The 17583-nt window shown below is 41.4% G+C and overlaps 1 long non-coding RNA gene across 1 annotated transcript in view; it reads right to left on the minus strand.

Moving 5' to 3' along the window:
* Positions 1–1470: 1470 nt before the first annotated feature.
* The window catches only part of LOC128455064 (uncharacterized), a 101553-nt gene continuing 85440 nt past the window's right edge, over positions 1471–17583 (minus strand). The window contains exons 2-3 of the long non-coding RNA XR_008341674.1: positions 1855–1914; positions 1471–1637 (exon numbers count right to left, since the gene is read on the minus strand). This is a non-coding gene — a long non-coding RNA (uncharacterized LOC128455064). The remainder of the gene's footprint in view (positions 1638–1854; positions 1915–17583) is intronic.

Consider the following 17583-nt stretch of genomic DNA (forward strand, 5'->3'; position numbering starts at 1 on the left):
TTAAAAGACAAGCTATTATGTTTCTATTAACCTATGTCATTAGTAAAAAAAATGAATGCACAGTAGCAATAAATACCTACCAAGACAGAAAAAAAGATGGTATAGAAGGAAATATGAAATAACAAAAGCCTGAGCTGCAATGTGATGTGTGGTATGAAATCTTTTTTAATGTAACTCTGAATACAGACACACACACACACACACCAGATATCGCTCAATGCATGGTCATTCAGAGAACTTTGTGAATATCATTAATGTATAATCTGACTCCTATAGAAAAATGACTATAGCAGGTATTTTCCAACGATAACAATTAGACCTGCTGAATAGAAAGAATATGCAAAAAAAAAATGTAACAAAGGAAAAATAAAGCACAACTAGTTTACCACACCAGCAATCTCTATATTCAAACCTTCATTAAATGAGGCAATGTGCTCCAAACAAGAGAGGATGGAGCCTTGTTTGAAATGTCAGCCTTCTAAGATATTAATTGGAGCTGAGACCCTTGAATCAAGGGAACAAACAGGGTGCCCACAGAGGTGCGTGGTAATGAGCTGCGCTTTGTGTAAGGGGGAAGTTTGGCTGATTGAAATTACACAGCAGTGTCTGACCAGACCGTAAACATAATCGTTAACTACATAATAAGTGCAGCATCCTCCTGGTTTTCTAGACTGTGGGATTTCAGGAAAAGAGTTTAAATGTGTTGAATTTAACATTATCTCTCCTAGAACAGTATAAATATACTGTATGTGGTCATGTTTGGCTTTTCAGACACAATGCATTTGTATAACAAACGCCTTCGGTCAGGATCAAACAAGTCCAGTTACCAGAAAAGCAAAAATATTTCAAGGCTTGAGTGAGTGTAGGAGAATCTCCTAGAAATAATTGCCTTGTTAGTCCTAACTAAATAAATCCAATGTGTTCTCAATGGTAATTCAGGAAACATTCCACCATTATAACCCAGCTCCACAATCAGTGAGAAAGCCTTAATCCAATCCAGCCTGGAACAAATTCAGTGGTGGTCCTACACACAAAAAAGACGTATGTACACTTATTCCTTTATGGAGATGTAAAATTCCTTGTTTTGTAAAAGCTTGTATATTTGAAATTGTTGCTACAGAAAACGTATAAAAAAAACAATCCCTGAGCTATGCAGCTCTAGCATCCCAATAACTTCAGGACAATGTGCAAGGAAACAGAGGTGAAAAGATTTAAGTTTTGATCATTTATTGGCCAATAATAAATATAAATTTATTTTCTTTTGGGGCAGAATTCTCTCTCTTTCATTCACTACCCAAAACGCTCATGGCCGTAGCCGAGGGCTGGAACGTAGATAAACTGGAAAATGTAAAGCTCTGCCTTCAGGCTCGGCTCTCTCTTCACTTCAACAGTAATGCTGCACCAATCCAGCATTTCCTGCTCCACCCTCCACCCGTTTACCTATAAATAAGTAAATACATAACTCCTTCACTTGGGGCATCAACTAACACCCAACCTGGGAGCATCCACAGTTTTCAGCAGAAATCCATGGCCTCAGAATCTGTGCTGTTTCTCATCCTGACCACTTCTTACTCGGCCTCAAACCACCGAGCGCACACTGGAGGTCCCGGTCTGGTGAAGAAAGAGGGCCACGTCATCTGCAAAGAAGTGATATAAGATTCTGATGTTTACAAACCAATGTTTTCAATATTCCCCTAACGTGGCTGCATCTTAAAATCATGAAAGTCACCTATTGTCAACAAGAGAATCATATTTTTTAATAATTCAAATAGAGTGTAGTAGTTTCAAGTGAAAAGGCTACTTTCATAAGTAGCATACATTTGATGGGATATATACATTTGCTCACATTCCTACCTCCAGGGTGAGAATCATCAGCTGCCCATCATTAGCTTTCTCCACAGTCCTTCCTGTCTCCTGTAAACACACAGCCATGTGGGTAGTTTTTTTTATTTTTTTTATTTTGGCTCTGTGGCTTCCGACCAACGCAGACCTGTCACTGCCATCTGCTGCTGCCTGGTCCAAAGTGTCATAGTCAGCCAGCTTGGTGTCGACACTGCCTGACACCAAGGCAGAGCAGGAGCATCCTATCTGCTGCCTCTGCTCTTCCATTGGTCCAGTAAAATCAGTTGAGTATTTTCAAGAATGAATGACTGAATCTTTTAAATCATAGTTGAGACTTCTATACTATACTAGAGAATATAATATAATACATATGAAGGCCAGAGTTTTTATACCTTTTTTTTTATCTACCTGTGAAAACAAATGCATGTAGAAAACTGGACTTGCTTGACTTGAATTATTTTGTTGATCTATTTTTGTGGCTGCATATTAATAAGTATTCTAAAAACATACTGTTTCTAGACAGCCCTGCTCTGGTAGATGTGTTAAGCAGATATTATACATTAGATCCTACTGTTGAAGAATACCTGTTACAGTCTCTTGAATGGCACATTGCTGTGTTTGTACAGTTATGTGCTCAAGGTGCATATTAGGAGAAGCACCGGAGCTTTGGTAAAGGAGATCATGTGATGCTTATCTATTCGCCTTAAAGAGAAAGTTCACAGAAACACTTTAAGGCTTGAAAACATTTAAATCTGTAATGTGTAAATGATAAAGTTTCAAGTCGAATCTACATGTCAGGGCTCCTGGACACTTGGATGAAACCACAGGGGCAGGGAAGAAGCATTTCTGTAGTTGATTTTTACATTTGAAGAAGTGATCCCTCAGTGACTTCAATTGTATTGGATTTGGCTCCAACACTATTTGCCCCTAAAACACCAAAAGGGTTTTATGGACTCAAACACTTCACCCAACCCCCTAGCAGCATAGTGGTGAGTAGATAATGAGTGAATTTGAATTTTTCTGTCAAATGTCCCTCTAAGGTCTGGCTGGTCGGGAACATTGTGCATTGATGAAACGTCCATCACATGAGAAAGCAGCAGGATGGAATGAAAAAAAACACGAAATATCTCGCTTGACAATAAATGTGACTGTTCATTGCTACATTGTTTCTGCTCATTATTATACAGGAAGTTGCATGGTGTTTTACATTTGACATTCCAGGAAATGTACCATAAGCCTGAAGGGGACGCTTGTAAGAGCATTAACTCATCATGAATACAGTCCACATGCAGCTCTTCATGTCATTAACCTCTGGGAGTTAGAAACACAACCAATTCATATTCTGCAGGGATTTCAGATGCATTTTATTACTGCGCTGAGGGAAGTGGACAGAATAATTGGATTCAGAATTACTTGCTGAAATTAAGTCTGATTATTTTGATGTTCAACCTAATCTCTTCATTCATTTCCTTTTGTCCTTTTGGTTGGTACACTTTGATTGAAATTCCAATTTCTCCTGAAACAGAATTGTCCTCGAACCAGCATCCTCTTACTGCAAAACACAGTTTGTCATCTTCGTGCGCGACTCAATTACGAAGAAAGCCTGTCAAATTTACACAGCAGGGCATTAGCTTTGATGAGGGAGCCACATATTTAAACTATTTACCTCGGCTATGTTTACCCTCTCCGTTTATCCTTCAAAATACATTACCACGTCTTTTTTCCCCTTACCCTACCCATCTGTAATCATGCTTCACTAGAGCTTTACTAAGACATTTGCCACACTGGACATGTTTTCATTAGAATGATCCCTCTCTTTACAAAATACATGAATGTCTTTAATTTAAGTGAAGAGGCAGTGAAGCACTGCAAAGTTTTAATTTCTGTTTCTCATGACAACCCCCCTATTCTCTTCTCTATATCTGCACATAGTCTCTACCCCCTTGGGACAAATGGAGGGGGAGGGTGGGCATTTCAAGGCAGGACCCACGTGCACCTAGAAAAAGCTAACAAACTCCAGTTATACAGCATGAAGGAGAAAGAGAATGCTTACATTTGTATAAATTAGCATGCTGAATAAAAGGCAAGGTCAGAAAATGTTGGCATTCACATTTGGTGAGTGAAAATTCGAGGTGGGGTGATGCGAATTTTTATCAGATAGCTTCTTTTTTTTTTTCTTTCTATGACACATTGTATGACCTCTTTGGCTTCACTATCAAAATGTGTCCCATCCTATCCACTCCTGCTTTAAAAAAAATAAAACTCCACCTGCCATATATTTGTCAAATTATTTCCACTCTCTCTGTTCTGATGTCATGAATACACAGTAAAACACATGGCCTCAGGCAGAAATGCACAAAGTGCTTTCAGACAGCTTTTTATTTTAGGCATAATTTACACGGTGTCTGCTGGTTTGCATGAGACGGGTGGCCACACCAACCCATTAATCAAAGTCAGCCCTGGCGTTCTTATCTCCCTCTTTCCGATCAGCTCAGCCAAGAGGAACTAAGACCATCTCCACGGACCCTTCAATCAGGCACCTTTACATGGCTCTTTAAATTAAATCTTACAATAAATTCATGGGCATAAATTCAAAGCTGGTTCTGACCGTCTCATTTCACGAATACAGTAAACAGTAACGATTTCTTCGACATTAAAATATCCCTGGGGTGATAGAAAAAGAATGCCACAGCAGTTCAGGATCTCTCCGGAGCAGATGGTTTTCATGGCGTTTGGGAATAAGAAAATTGTCAGAAGAACATCCAGAGCGAAAATAAACAATGCCAATAAAAACAGCCTGTGGATTAGTTTGGCACCAGAGTAGAGACGTTACTGTATATCGCTGTTGAAGGGACATGTTTATGGCACTGGCAGTTGTTAGTAGGATACTGCCTTGAAGGAAAACTTAATTTGTTTGGTTCAATATTCTTTGAAGATTAAAAATATGATTTGCTGACATGGCCAAGATGAAACCATAGCTCTAGTTTTTTTAAGGTTTGTACAGATTAAACAAGGAAAATAAAATGTTTTAATTAGTGAGTTTCAGAAGTGCCGTTTGGTGGATGTTGTTATCTTTGGGCATCCATTATCGATACCGTAGCCAATCCCAGTTGACATTGAACCAGAGGTGGGTCATTCACCTAGGGTCAACGCAGAGTCTCCTGTTTACAAATCTCTGAGCCCATCAGCTATCGCCTGACAACGAATACATCTTCGGTTCAAATGCCAATATTTGGGGGCCTCTGGTGTAAAGCAGATAGCTGAGCCAAGACACGTTCGACGAGTTGATTTCATCACACAAATCAAAAGTGTCTCCCCACAAAGCTCAGGGATTCATATTTTTAGATTTTTGGGGTCTTGAAGATATTTTGGCTGATCTCTACTAAGAGCTATCATGTGCATTTGAATGAATTAACCAATAGCCGATTCATTTCTGTCAATGTGTTCCACCTCTTTTCCTTTTGCTCTCCACATCAACTGTTCACCTGCAGGCAACCAAAGCATTGTACCTTGCATTCAGATTCTGCATATCCACATGCAGAATCTGTTTAAAGAGACTGTGGACTCCGAGAGACCCAGAGAAGAACCTGGATTCGAACCAAGAACCTTCTTGCAATGAGGCCACAGTGCACCACAGTACCACCATGCTGCCCAGCCTTTGGATAGAACCATACTGTTCACCCCTTTAAGTCTTTTTCAGAAAGTAATCCTTACCAGATGCGATCTGAAGTCCCAGGGCAGATGTGAGACTGGGATCAATCATCTCATCTATCTGTTAGTATGAAAGAAAATAAGCACATTTCACAAATGTGAAAGCATTCCTTTAGGATGTGCGGCACTGTGGCAGGCAGGACTTTGAGGACTACGCCCTTGTGTTATAACTGCTTTACGTTTCTTTTCCTCTAACCTGATAAAAAAAAAAGAGGGAAAGCAGAGTGAGCATACGCTTTCTGTCACTTCAGCCTGCCAAGCACACTTAATATCAGATCATGTTTGATTCCTGTCAGCATGTGTGACCACAGCTCTGTGGCTCACTGGGAACTTGTTCCCTTTAGCACTCTTTACCAAGGATGTCCCTCACTTGACCTGTAACACTGTTTGGAAATGTGCAGTCATAACATGTTATGTCCCAATCATAACAACTGTGGACAGAAGCATATGGGAAAGCTTTTATTATGAACACTAATGACAGCTGAAGCCGGAGTGAGCTGGACGCGGGAGGACGAGCGCCTCAGAAGAGCAATAATATGCACATTGTGATTTTTATTTCTCCTCGCCGCCCGGGTCAGCTGTTGGAGTTTTAGAGCTTTGATTTGACCCACATAAATCCTTCGCCCTCAGTGGGCAGCTGTTCGGCGCGGCCGCCGTTTGCATCTGGGCAAGGTCGTGTGGGAAATAAATGGCAGGGGTGGGAGCCCAACTCTCACTTAAACGCTATGTTGGCTCCTAAAAGCCGGCATGTAGACACACAATGGAGAGGGGAGGAGAGTTTGTCCTCACAGAGTCAATGGATGAAGAAACTTTTATAGCCGCCCATTCAGCAGCTCTCCATTTCAATACAGCGCCGGGATTATGAAGCCAAGGTTCACCAGAGCTAGACTTCACACATCTTGATGGACTCTTTTGAAAATTGAAATTTCGTAAAGATTACAGATTTTGATTTTTTTGACAGCTCCTCGTGTCTCTCGTCAAAAGGAGCTGATAAAGCAGTGAATGTTGGATTCGCTTCTTTCAGTGTTGTTCAGTCTAATCAACACGTTTTGCTGCTGGATGGACACGTCCCACTGAAAATGGCCTGGGTGTATCCGGCTGGCGATGGTAGTGTTACATTTAAATACAGATTAATCATAGGAGCCCAATTCATCACCATGACAGCTGTGAAAACATCCTGCCAAGCCCCCATCCACTCCTTCCTCCTCCTCACCCTCTCCGGTCTTTTCAGATTCCCCCCTTAAAAAAAGACCACTTTTTGAAATCCATTTGCATGGCTGTAGAATATGTATGGCTATGAGGATATTCATATGCTAATAGCAGCCAAGCTGAGAGTGCAAAATTAACCAGGCTTGACAGAGGCCCATGTGACCCCCGAATAAGTCGGGAGGCCAGGGAAAACATCGATCATGTGACACCGGCACAGTTGAGGCCGGCCAGGGCTCGGTCAAGATGGATGCTCTTTCAGACAGCACATATACATCTCTGAGAGGCTCGGAAAAATATTGAAATTAGAGCTGAATTATAACAAATAACGTTGGCTGCCTCTTCTCGGGAAATGTGTAATCTATCCTCTTCCCTCTCACTATATGCTTGAGCTGTCAGAATTTGTGTGAGAGAGAGAGAGAGAGCGAGAGAGAGAGAGAGAGAGAGAGAGAAAGAGAGAGAGTAACTGAGAAACTACATCCTGTGCATGTGTCTGTTCAGTAATGCGAGTCCCAAAGGGGTCACAGTTTTCCAGTTCTCAGGATTCGATAAGTGTTTAGTGTGATGATGAAAACACGTCAGAGGAGCCTGCAACCATGAAGATACTGAGAAATCTGTGTTTGGGACAGGAACAGAGAGAGATGTGTGTCCCCACTGAAGCCAGACTGCACCTGACCTCATCCCCCCCTCTCTCTAAATGCTTCAGGTAATGGCATCTGTGTGGCGATGTGAGAGGTGAAACTACAGCCTCTCAGCCACGGAATCAGCATCAGACGAGTGCTGAACAAAAGCAGCAGCAGCAGCTACCCCCCCCCAGCCTCACTTTGGAGAGAAACGTTTCATTCCTATAAGCGCTCACATTCACACGAGGCAAATCGATTCATGAATCATTCAAATCTTTCAGCACCTCCCTGACAGCAAGGCCTGACAATAGCGTTCTTCAAGCTCGGCTCTGATGTAAAAAAAAGAAAAAGAAAAGAAAGAACGTTTCAAGGCGTTTGATGTAGAATAAAGTGAATTTCATCATCACACTCGAGCGCAGCAGCTGCAACGTTCCCGTTCTTAACTCCTTTTGGTACGAAACCAAAAGGAGACTATTTGAGAAACATTAGCACAGCATAATGGCTTTGTACTAGACCCAGGACCGCTGAGTGAAAATCATATCCTGTAGTAGCAGAGTGTAATGTCACAACAGGATATTAGTCTGTTAAGTGCTCACACAGCCTAATGACATCGCTTTCTTCTCTTAACTGATGGCAGCAGGGAGGAAGTCTAACTTTTATTCTGTGTTCCCCATTACAGCAATATTGATTTCACTTAGCCTTTACGCAGAGAGAGGGAACAACCAAAGCTGTTTTGTTTGTGTGTGGGATCTGTCGCATATTGAGAGTCTGGTTATCTCGCAGCCCATCGGCTTTCATCTGACCACAAGTTTGCCTTCGGGGACAACGGATGATATTTTGGTGCTTGCGGTGTAGACAGGGTATATCTAGGCCAAGACATCATCTTCCATCCGCCATCAAACTAGCTTCTTTTATAACACAAGTTGAACAATTCTCCCCAAAAAAACACAAATGGTGACACTCTTAAGGTATTTGAGGTCCAGGTGATATTTTGGCTAATCTCTAACATCTATCGTCTTATGAATGCAAATAATAAAAATAAAAAAAACGACAGACAATGCATTTCAATCAATGTGTTCTGCTTCATTTGCTCTCCACATGGACTCTTTAATCTAGAAACTAGAAACCAGAAAACTCCTGGCCCCATAATCTCGATCCCCGCCTTCAGATTCCACAGTCACCTGCAGAATCTGTTTATAGAGATAAAAAGTTTGAGTACCTGCACCGCTTTGAGTGTGTAGCACAAAGAGACGTGTGCATCTTTGGAAATAAGCAGCATCAGCAAAATACAGATCTCCTGCCCCCCCCCTGTGAATCCAGGTTTATCAGTGGCACAGATGCATGAGCTGCTTTCTTTACAATCAACCAGACATGCTGAGTCATAACTTTTTTAGCCATGGAGTGTGCAGGCAGTGTGTCCAAGGTCGACACGTATGTACGGTATGTACTTGCATTTAAGATTGAAGTTTCGTCCATATAAAAATGAATAAGCAATCACAACTTCCTCCAACAATCCAAAAATGAAGGTAAAATATCCAAGATGCGAACGCTGCCATCTTGTGCCAAAGACGTACTGTTATTCTGAACTATCTGCACAGTAGCAATTAGAGGATGGATGAGCCATGGTATCTAATAAGAGTGCTTGACCAAATCCACTTTTCACCCCATTTCCATAGCATTATACAGCTAATTAAACCAAGCTTTAACTACACAGTATTTGAAATAAATCTGTCTCCTTAGGAACTATGCAGGAGCCAGCCCACAGGGGGCGATTGAGATGCTTTGACTTAACTTTTGCGAAGCTGTCACGTCGTCAATCTTCATATTCGGTCTATACATTTGTCACTTCTCAAAACGAACTCTGTTTCATTCTTATGTTTGCAGCAGTCAGAGTATAATCCTGATACGGCCGCTCAGGTCCGGACTTCCTCGCTCTAATCACAGCGATGACAGCAGGGACTATTTATTTCCTGGATGTTTTTACTCAGTTGCCACCTCTAGTCTCCAGGTTCACTTACAGGAAAGGCGATCGAATGAGACCAAACCGAATATGGGGCGAGCATCTACTTCTGAATTGCGTTGACAGTGTAATGATGTTTGACCACTTGTATTACACTTGATGTTTCCGTTGGACCTCTATCAGCTCCAGCCTTGGGTGTAACCCCGGGCATCTGCAGCCTTCTCCCATAATTTAGTGATAACTTCCTCATATTCCAACACGGAATCTAATGACTGTGCAACTAACTTGGCATCTGAATAGCTCTCTCTGAAACATGTGGGGGTGGCTGTGTGGATGTGTGTGTGTGTGTTGTTGAGTGGGTGTAAGGGGGGTTGCCAAAGAGGGAAATATGCCCCATATTCGGTTGTGAGTCTGAGAGAAAGAGATGGGAGATGTTTCTGCATCTCAGCATGTTTCAAGACACCACTAGATGCAGCCTTTTTAAAAATCAATACCTTCACCTTAGGCAGGTTTTAAGCTTTTACAAGATAGCCACTTTCCCACTGGCTGCATCTTCTGCTTACTTCAAATAAGCCGTTGCACAAAGGTTTTACATTAAAGGTTATAATGTGGTGTTATGATGTCTACGGAATAGCTCAGCGATCACCCTCACCTCTCCAGATGAGCAGGTGAATGCGAAGTGGCAGATTTACGGAGTTTGCTGGCTGGCTCTAAACGGAACTAACAACAGGTCAGAGTAATCCTGACGCCAAAACCTTTCCTGTGGGCTCTTCGGACTCCGGTGTGCATGGCAGCCTCATTCCATTAGTTTGACAATCCTGTCCATACAGGGGAAGATTTGGTCCCACACTTGATTAATCTCAAAGAACAAATCATAATCGTAAACAAAGAATCAGCGGGTTGACACATTTCGCTGTTGTTTTGGTTGTGTATCCTCCACAGTGGGTTTGGAATAAAAGAAAAAAGAAAACTCTAATGTTAAAGTGCTGACCTTTAGCTGTAATTTGACAGTGTTTCCATTGATATTCGATGAACTGTGAAGAAGATTGGAGACTGTTTTTTTTTTTTCACATAGCTCCCCGACTGTGAAAATAATATGGACGTGAACCTCCTCGACCTGAGTCAAAGCTGTAAGTCAGCACTTTAACCTCCCAGTTATTGTTTCATTTGAATTTCAATGTGCTGGAGAAAAACATTGGAAAGCAAATAAATGCTCCGCTACTTTGACTTTGCTCCATGTTTGGTTGTGAAGAGAAAACAACAAAAAAAAGATCTCTCAATACACAACGCTGGCGTATTTGTATGCACTACGTCTTCTGCCATTGGCTTTGTGCTGAGGGCCAAACACAGACCTAGTTTGAGGAGAACAGTGATGAAGAGAGGTCATGGAGAGTCACCACAGTGCCAACTGGTAACTGATGTAAAAAGGGGCATTAAGTCCTGCTTTAGAGAAAACCTCTCCCCACCTTCCCACTGCACTGCCTGCCACGCAGCCTGCTCAGTATTTATTGAGACACCCCCAAAGCAATCTGGGATGGCAGGCACAGATGGCTCCTCTAATCCAGGTAAATTATCTTTGAACCTTTCAGAGTAAACAGACGTGCTATTCTCCAGAAGTCTGGACTCTGGCAGGCATGAAAAGGTTGGTGATTGCAGGTGTGCATGTGTATGTGTTTGCGCACGTGCGTCACATAAGAAACTGTGGACAATGTGTGTATGTGGGATTGTTATCGACGGGTAATTCTTGGCCAGTGACTCTGAGAAAAAACAGACGCGTCTTCGGCAAATATACAACGACGCAGACTGAAGTTTTAAAGGTTTGTTTGTGAGTAATTTCAGATGATTTGATACGGCAAATATTGTCTGTAACAGTCTAAACCACACTTGAATTAACTGGCATCTGCTGCTTCATTCATGCTTCACAATCAGTGGCTCATCCATCGGCTGTTTTGACAACCAGCTGGACGGTGACATCCAGACACAACAATGCTGTGGCACCATGCAGCCATTTTGCCCAGTCACGGTTTCTTCTCTACCACTTGACGCCCTCATTTTAAACTTGATATTGTTGTTGGAGCTGAGATTTAATGTATTTATAAAGGTTGGGGCTTCACCCCGCGGAATCTCCAGAGCTCCCTAAAAGAGCAGAGGTTTTTTTCTCCATATCGACTTCTTGACTTAAGTGCCACCGACTTAAATAAATGTTAATTTATATCTGTATTTAAGTCCAATATGTTAAGTGGGCAAACATTAAGAAAACTCAACAAAACACGACGAAAGTCTTGATGTTCTAGTTTTAAATATTTACTATGATCACTCACCCTACAAGGATTTTTTCCGATGGCATGTATTATGTTGATAATTTAGTACCTCATTAAAGGGGGATGTACAGTTGTACTATATGTAGGTGCGACAGCATTAGTAGTAGTATTACTAGCGGTTGCATAACGCAAACACAATCATGAATAAATTACGCTATGTAAATGCACATTAAGCTCAATTTAAGCCCAGGCAAAGCTTGTGCATATGCATTGACCAAATAAATTAAGATAAGAGACAATTAAAAAATATATATAGACTTTTAGGTTAAAATTTGATATTCATTACATTGTTTTCATGGGATGTTCTGAGATACATCCAGCCTAGCAAATATCTCAGCCTGTATAGAACACTGTAGAGATCACAGAGCAGGACTTAGAGACGTATTGCTGGATCTCGCCTAACTCACTGTGGCAAGATCCATTTGAACAGCAAGAAGTTTGATATTGGCTGTAGCCGAAAAAGTTTTGTGCTTGCGTTGCACCCAGAGACGAGGCAGACCATGCTTGGCAGCAGTTGTCCGTGCATGAGAGAAGCAGCAGGACGAGAGGGTGTTGTCTATGATGGAGTTAAGTTTAGTGTTGCTCAGGCCTCCAGAGTCTTCAGACTCGCCCCCGCAACAAAGACAGACGTTATCACCAGCGTGTTGGTGTTGTTTATGTCCCCAGCACACTGACGTTTTCTCTCCAGTACACAACAGCAAGCTTTACCAGGGGCCGGAAACATCCCAACCTCTTTGAGAGGCATCAATGTTATCTATCCAGTCCAGGAAGATACTGAAATGAACAGAGCAAAGTTCAAAGACATCCAGCACGTTGTATTATAGTCGTGTAAAAATATGGATCATAGAGATTTAACAGGAGTTTGAGTTAAGTTCTATCCGTCTGTCCTTTATCTGCATCTAGTGTGCGCTCAGAATCACTAATCAATCAATCAAAAATGATCATTGAAGGCTTTTTATTACCATTTTGGGGCCTTGTGAAATGTGTTATTTTGTTTCTCTATTGGCGGTAAATGAGTTTGTAATTGTCATAATTGGCTTCATTCATCTATAATGGTTGTTCATGAATGCCCATCATAAATTAGTCTGTTTCATGGATTGTACAATGGATATTAAAATACATAGTGTTTTTTGGCTTCCCTGTTTTTTGTGGCCATGGTACACAGGGGACTTTGTAAACTGCAGAAGTGGCCGAAGTCGTTCATCTTCCAATATACGTTGGAGCGACTTGCATTTGTAATGTGCAAAAGATGAGGGCAGAGTTCACGGTACAAGAAGGCTGTCCTGGTGTGTGCTGTGTAACTAACGGCTGCAGAGATGAGTGGTCCTGTGATGAATGGCGCCGTCATGTGCAGCTATAATCACGCCTACGCATGGCTTCCTGCATAATTGATTTTTAATCCCCTAATAGAAAGTAAATCAAACGAGCAAAGCCTGCCGTAGCGCTGCCCTGGAAAAGAGCGAATAATAGCAAACGCGGGGTGTGGGGCAGGAGGGATTGTTGGGGTAAAGGATGAGATGAAAATGAAGAGTAAATTCATAAGAGTGGGAAATCGACTTAAATATATATAAGTTTTTGAATTCGAGGCAAAAAAAAAAAAGGTTTGCTATTTTTGCTGCTATATCGTAGTCAAGCTCTATTACCTCACATGATATCACTCGGACAGAATTCATCACCCTAGCGCGTGAATCTCAGCCAAGAGGGTATTGTTGGGAAAGACTAATGAGATATAGATTGACCCGTCAGCTGATACTGCGGTAGATTGCATCTGTCACCCAAAATAAACATGGCTGACAGACACAGAGGCCGGACAGTGGGCTGCCAAGGAACTGTCATTCGGACGGAGAAAACAGGCACGGAAACAAATCCTGCTCAGTACACAGAGGTGAAGCTGAAAGTGGATTGTAGCTCGATTTGTTGGTATTTGAGGATCTGCGGTTCTGGGCCACACCTGCATTCGCAGCAAGTGCATGGCTTCCTAATGTTTGCATCTCCTCTGGTGATATTAATAGGTTTAATTGTTTAGTCCAGTGGGGAACAGAGAGAGGACAAACGCTGTACAGCAGCAGCCAGAGCTTTCAATATGGAGATGAGCCAGTATTGATTTTATGTGGATTTACATCGAACTCACTTGTTTTTGCCGCTTGTCGTGTTGCAGTCACGGAGCTGATGACTTAAATTGACCGACTGCTGGTGTTTGTGCGAAGTGGAGAGCAAAGACAGAAGGACGGACTAATGTCAAAACAAGAAGTGTGCTATGAGAGGGAGAGCCAGGGTGGGACGGAGCCAGGAGCTCGCTGTCTCTACACGCGCCAGCCGGCCAACCTGAGGAAGATGGAGGAGAGGGGACGAGAGAGAGAGAGATAGAGAGAGAGAGAGAGAGCGGAAAAGGGAGCGAGCACACGAGATAAGAATTAAACACTCCAGCAGATGTCTTTCTGACCGTCTCCCTGACTGATGAGATTAGAGCAGCCGTGTAATTGCCTCCAAAAGGTTTGAGTTATAGACAGTTATTCCATGGACGATGTAAGGGCAGCTCCAAAGTGCACCAAAAACTCATATCTATATTTTAATGGATAATAGTCCATTCATCAGTTCTGTTAACTGGGAAATCAGTATCTATATTATCGTAAAGCTGTATTATTAAAAAATGCACCATTTCACTTTGGCTTTTATACGAGATGTCACCTCCATCTGATTTAACAGCGTGTATAAAAATATTAACGGCGTTAGAAAAGCCAGATCAGAAATGTGATTATTTGATCAGTAAATGAATCAATCACAATGGTTTGAATTAGTCATCTAATCATTTAGTGAAGATACAAAGCCAGCGATCACAGCATTATAAAAAAAAATTTTCTTCAATATGTTTTTGGGTATTTTTTATGAGGAGAGAGAGGAAAACATGACAAAATCTTGTGAAAACTAATCTCAAAAACTATAGGAGCGACAAACAGAAGCTTCCCATACATCACATACCCATATGGCAGTGACAGCGCTACCATGTGGTGAGAAAAAGAGCGCACACTTATTTCAAAATATTTGGGTAAATATACAGAGAACGTGAGGAGGGGATGAACGATTCAGGTGTTTACTGAAAGCTAAAGAGACTCTGATACAAAAGGTACAAAAAACGAATTCATGTAGCACGTTTCTAGACAAGGTCAGGGAGTGCTTTACAAAATACATTGGAATAAAACAACATGGAACAAAACAAAAAATAAGAAAGATAACATTAAATATTAAATTATAGGTAAGAAATCTATCACATCTATTTGAATATTAAAAAAGTTCACAATAATAAACCAAAAATACCTTTGACTATTTCACCTACAAGCTTTACTGCAACTTGGTGCATACATGATGTCCATTGTAAGTAGGCTTTTCCCAGATCTCACTGTTTCGAATGCCTCTAAACTACAGTCACCAGCTTCACATATGATGCTTCGTCCTTTGCAAAGAATCTCAAAGGTTTTTTCTTTATCTTCCACATTTTCTTTATGTCCCTATCCCCCCTCCACACAACACTCATTTAATGTATACGCAGCCACTTTGTGCTTTGCCGCACTTTCTGAATATTAAGTATTTCTGACCTTGGTGATGGAAAGACAACCACACTTAGCTGCTTTGAACTGTTTTTGATGTCCTGCATAATGCTTAGTGACTGCCCACCCCGCCGTGTACACCGCTCTGTCACTGCGCACAAAGATACTGCATCTATTCACTTCCAAGCACCAGAGAAAAGTGCCACGCACACACCCCCCGCCAGCTATTCATGCACATTCATGCATCCCATTGTTCCAGATAGGAGACAACGATGGGAAGACATGAAGGTCAGAAACGTCCTGTCTGTCGTGGAGGTAACATTAAATTGTCAATGGAAAGTGTATCATTAGATGTCTCTGGTGTTTACAAGGAAAAGGTCCCTGAGAGACTCCGCCAAGCAAATTAACAGCACCATTTCACATTCAGCATCAGAGACACTATATATAAGGTAGATGCCTTACAGTGACAGTGCTTAGACTGGGCGCTTTGCATTTCAGGAGAGCTAAGGAGATTTCCATCCGTCTTGTTTGGGATTAATCCTGATGTTGACACTGCGCATTCACCACTCAGATTAGAATAAATAGCCCTCCGAACCAATTTGCCTCAAATATAGCAGTTGAACTCGGTCGGCTGGATCAATTTTGATGTTATATTAATAATTCCCCTTGTGTACAGGGTTTTTGCAAGTCCACCAATGGAGCCAGCGCTCTCCATTCAAAGTGAGTCTGTAAATAAAATTGTTTTTTACTTTCCAGTTTATTTCACATTTACCACACAGCCTGTCATATTCACTTATTGACTTGTACTTTTATGAACTTTCACATTTTCCAAACTGTCCTGTAAAATAATTGGGTACTCATGAGGGAGAGAGAGTTTCAGCCAATAACCTGAATGCATATACATGTTATTGAGAAACCTGCACTCAGTCAGGGTTAGGGGCATTGAAGCCCAGAACAAGCTTTATGTCTAAAATGACTTCTTGGGTGTGACATGTTCTTAACCTTGTTTTTCAGTTTTCTGACAAGTGGACAACTACAGTATATGAATCAGTTTCTATGAAAAAGAAACTTACAGTATATTGAAATTTGATTAAAAGTAAAATTAAAAAGTGTAACTGAAACTAAAATAAGTCTTACAGATTATGTTATGGGTGTTATTTATACAGTTCAAACACATTTGAAGTTCTTGTGTTTCTACCAGCTGTGCTGAACTGGATGCTGCAGCTGATCATGTTGGCAGTTATAATGAGTAAAGAATTTGATTCATATTTCTGTTTATATAATACGTTCTGTTCCCCTGATTTTTTATATTATCACAGCAACTGCTCCCAGTTCTCTTCCTCACACACTCAAACATTTTACTTACTCAAAGGCTTCTTCCACGATGGACTTATATTGTGTAAACAATATAGAATTTTTATTGTTGAGAAGATGCAATCATGTTATAATGAAGAGTAAATAAAGAGGATATAATATACTATATGGATGGCACAATTTTCATAGGTGCCTGGTTCCCATTCTGGTTTGCATGGGTTCTCTCTGTGTATCCGGCTTCCTCCCACAGTACAAAGACATGCAGATTGTTAAGTTAATTGAAAAACTCTGAATTGACCTTAAGAGTGAATGGTTGTGAATGTCAGCTTATATTGCTGCAACATAAACACGTAGAAGGGTCTGCAGCGGGGCATGACTCGTTAAAAAGGACTCAAAGTAAGGCTACAAGTCCCTGGGAAAAAAAGTGAACATCCTCATCAGCTGGTGATCAATAGAGTACATGGAAACTGGGAACAACAACACACAACACACAATCGTTATTTTAAGTTGTCAAGTTATAAATGTTGGTTTTAAAATCTGGGTTAATTGCCCAGCCCTAGCAACGTATAAGGCTGGTTAGCTCTAGCACTGCTGTTTAAAACAAAGATCACAGAACAATCAGTGTTACTATGCATTAGAAGCAATGTACATTAATAAGTTCAACTAAAATATTGCAGAATGTTATGTTCAGATACCGACTATAAGCATTCGAATGCATCGAATTGTTTTGTTTAGTTTCTCAAACTAACCCGGTTCCTCTCTGTGCATGTTAACACGAATCCCTTCATTAATGGCCTCAGTTCATAGGACAGTGGTGAGAGGTAGAGCCATCCTAACATGAGAGCTTTGTATTGAAAGTGACATAAACTCAATGGAAGGGTGCTGGAGTGGGTTCCTCCCACCAACTGCTGAGCCTGGTTAGTCATGCATGCTATGGGAAGGGAACAGAATGTAATCACCTTCTCTTTTTTAATGGAGCTGTCAAGGCAATCACAAGCCCGGGCCGGCCGCAGCAGCCGAGGGTGTATGAAGAGGCACTAAGCCATCTGATGAGCCCTGGA

The sequence above is a fragment of the Pleuronectes platessa genome, chromosome 13, assembly GCF_947347685.1.
Source record: "Pleuronectes platessa chromosome 13, fPlePla1.1, whole genome shotgun sequence".
NCBI classification, from domain to species: Eukaryota; Metazoa; Chordata; class Actinopteri; order Pleuronectiformes; family Pleuronectidae; genus Pleuronectes; species Pleuronectes platessa.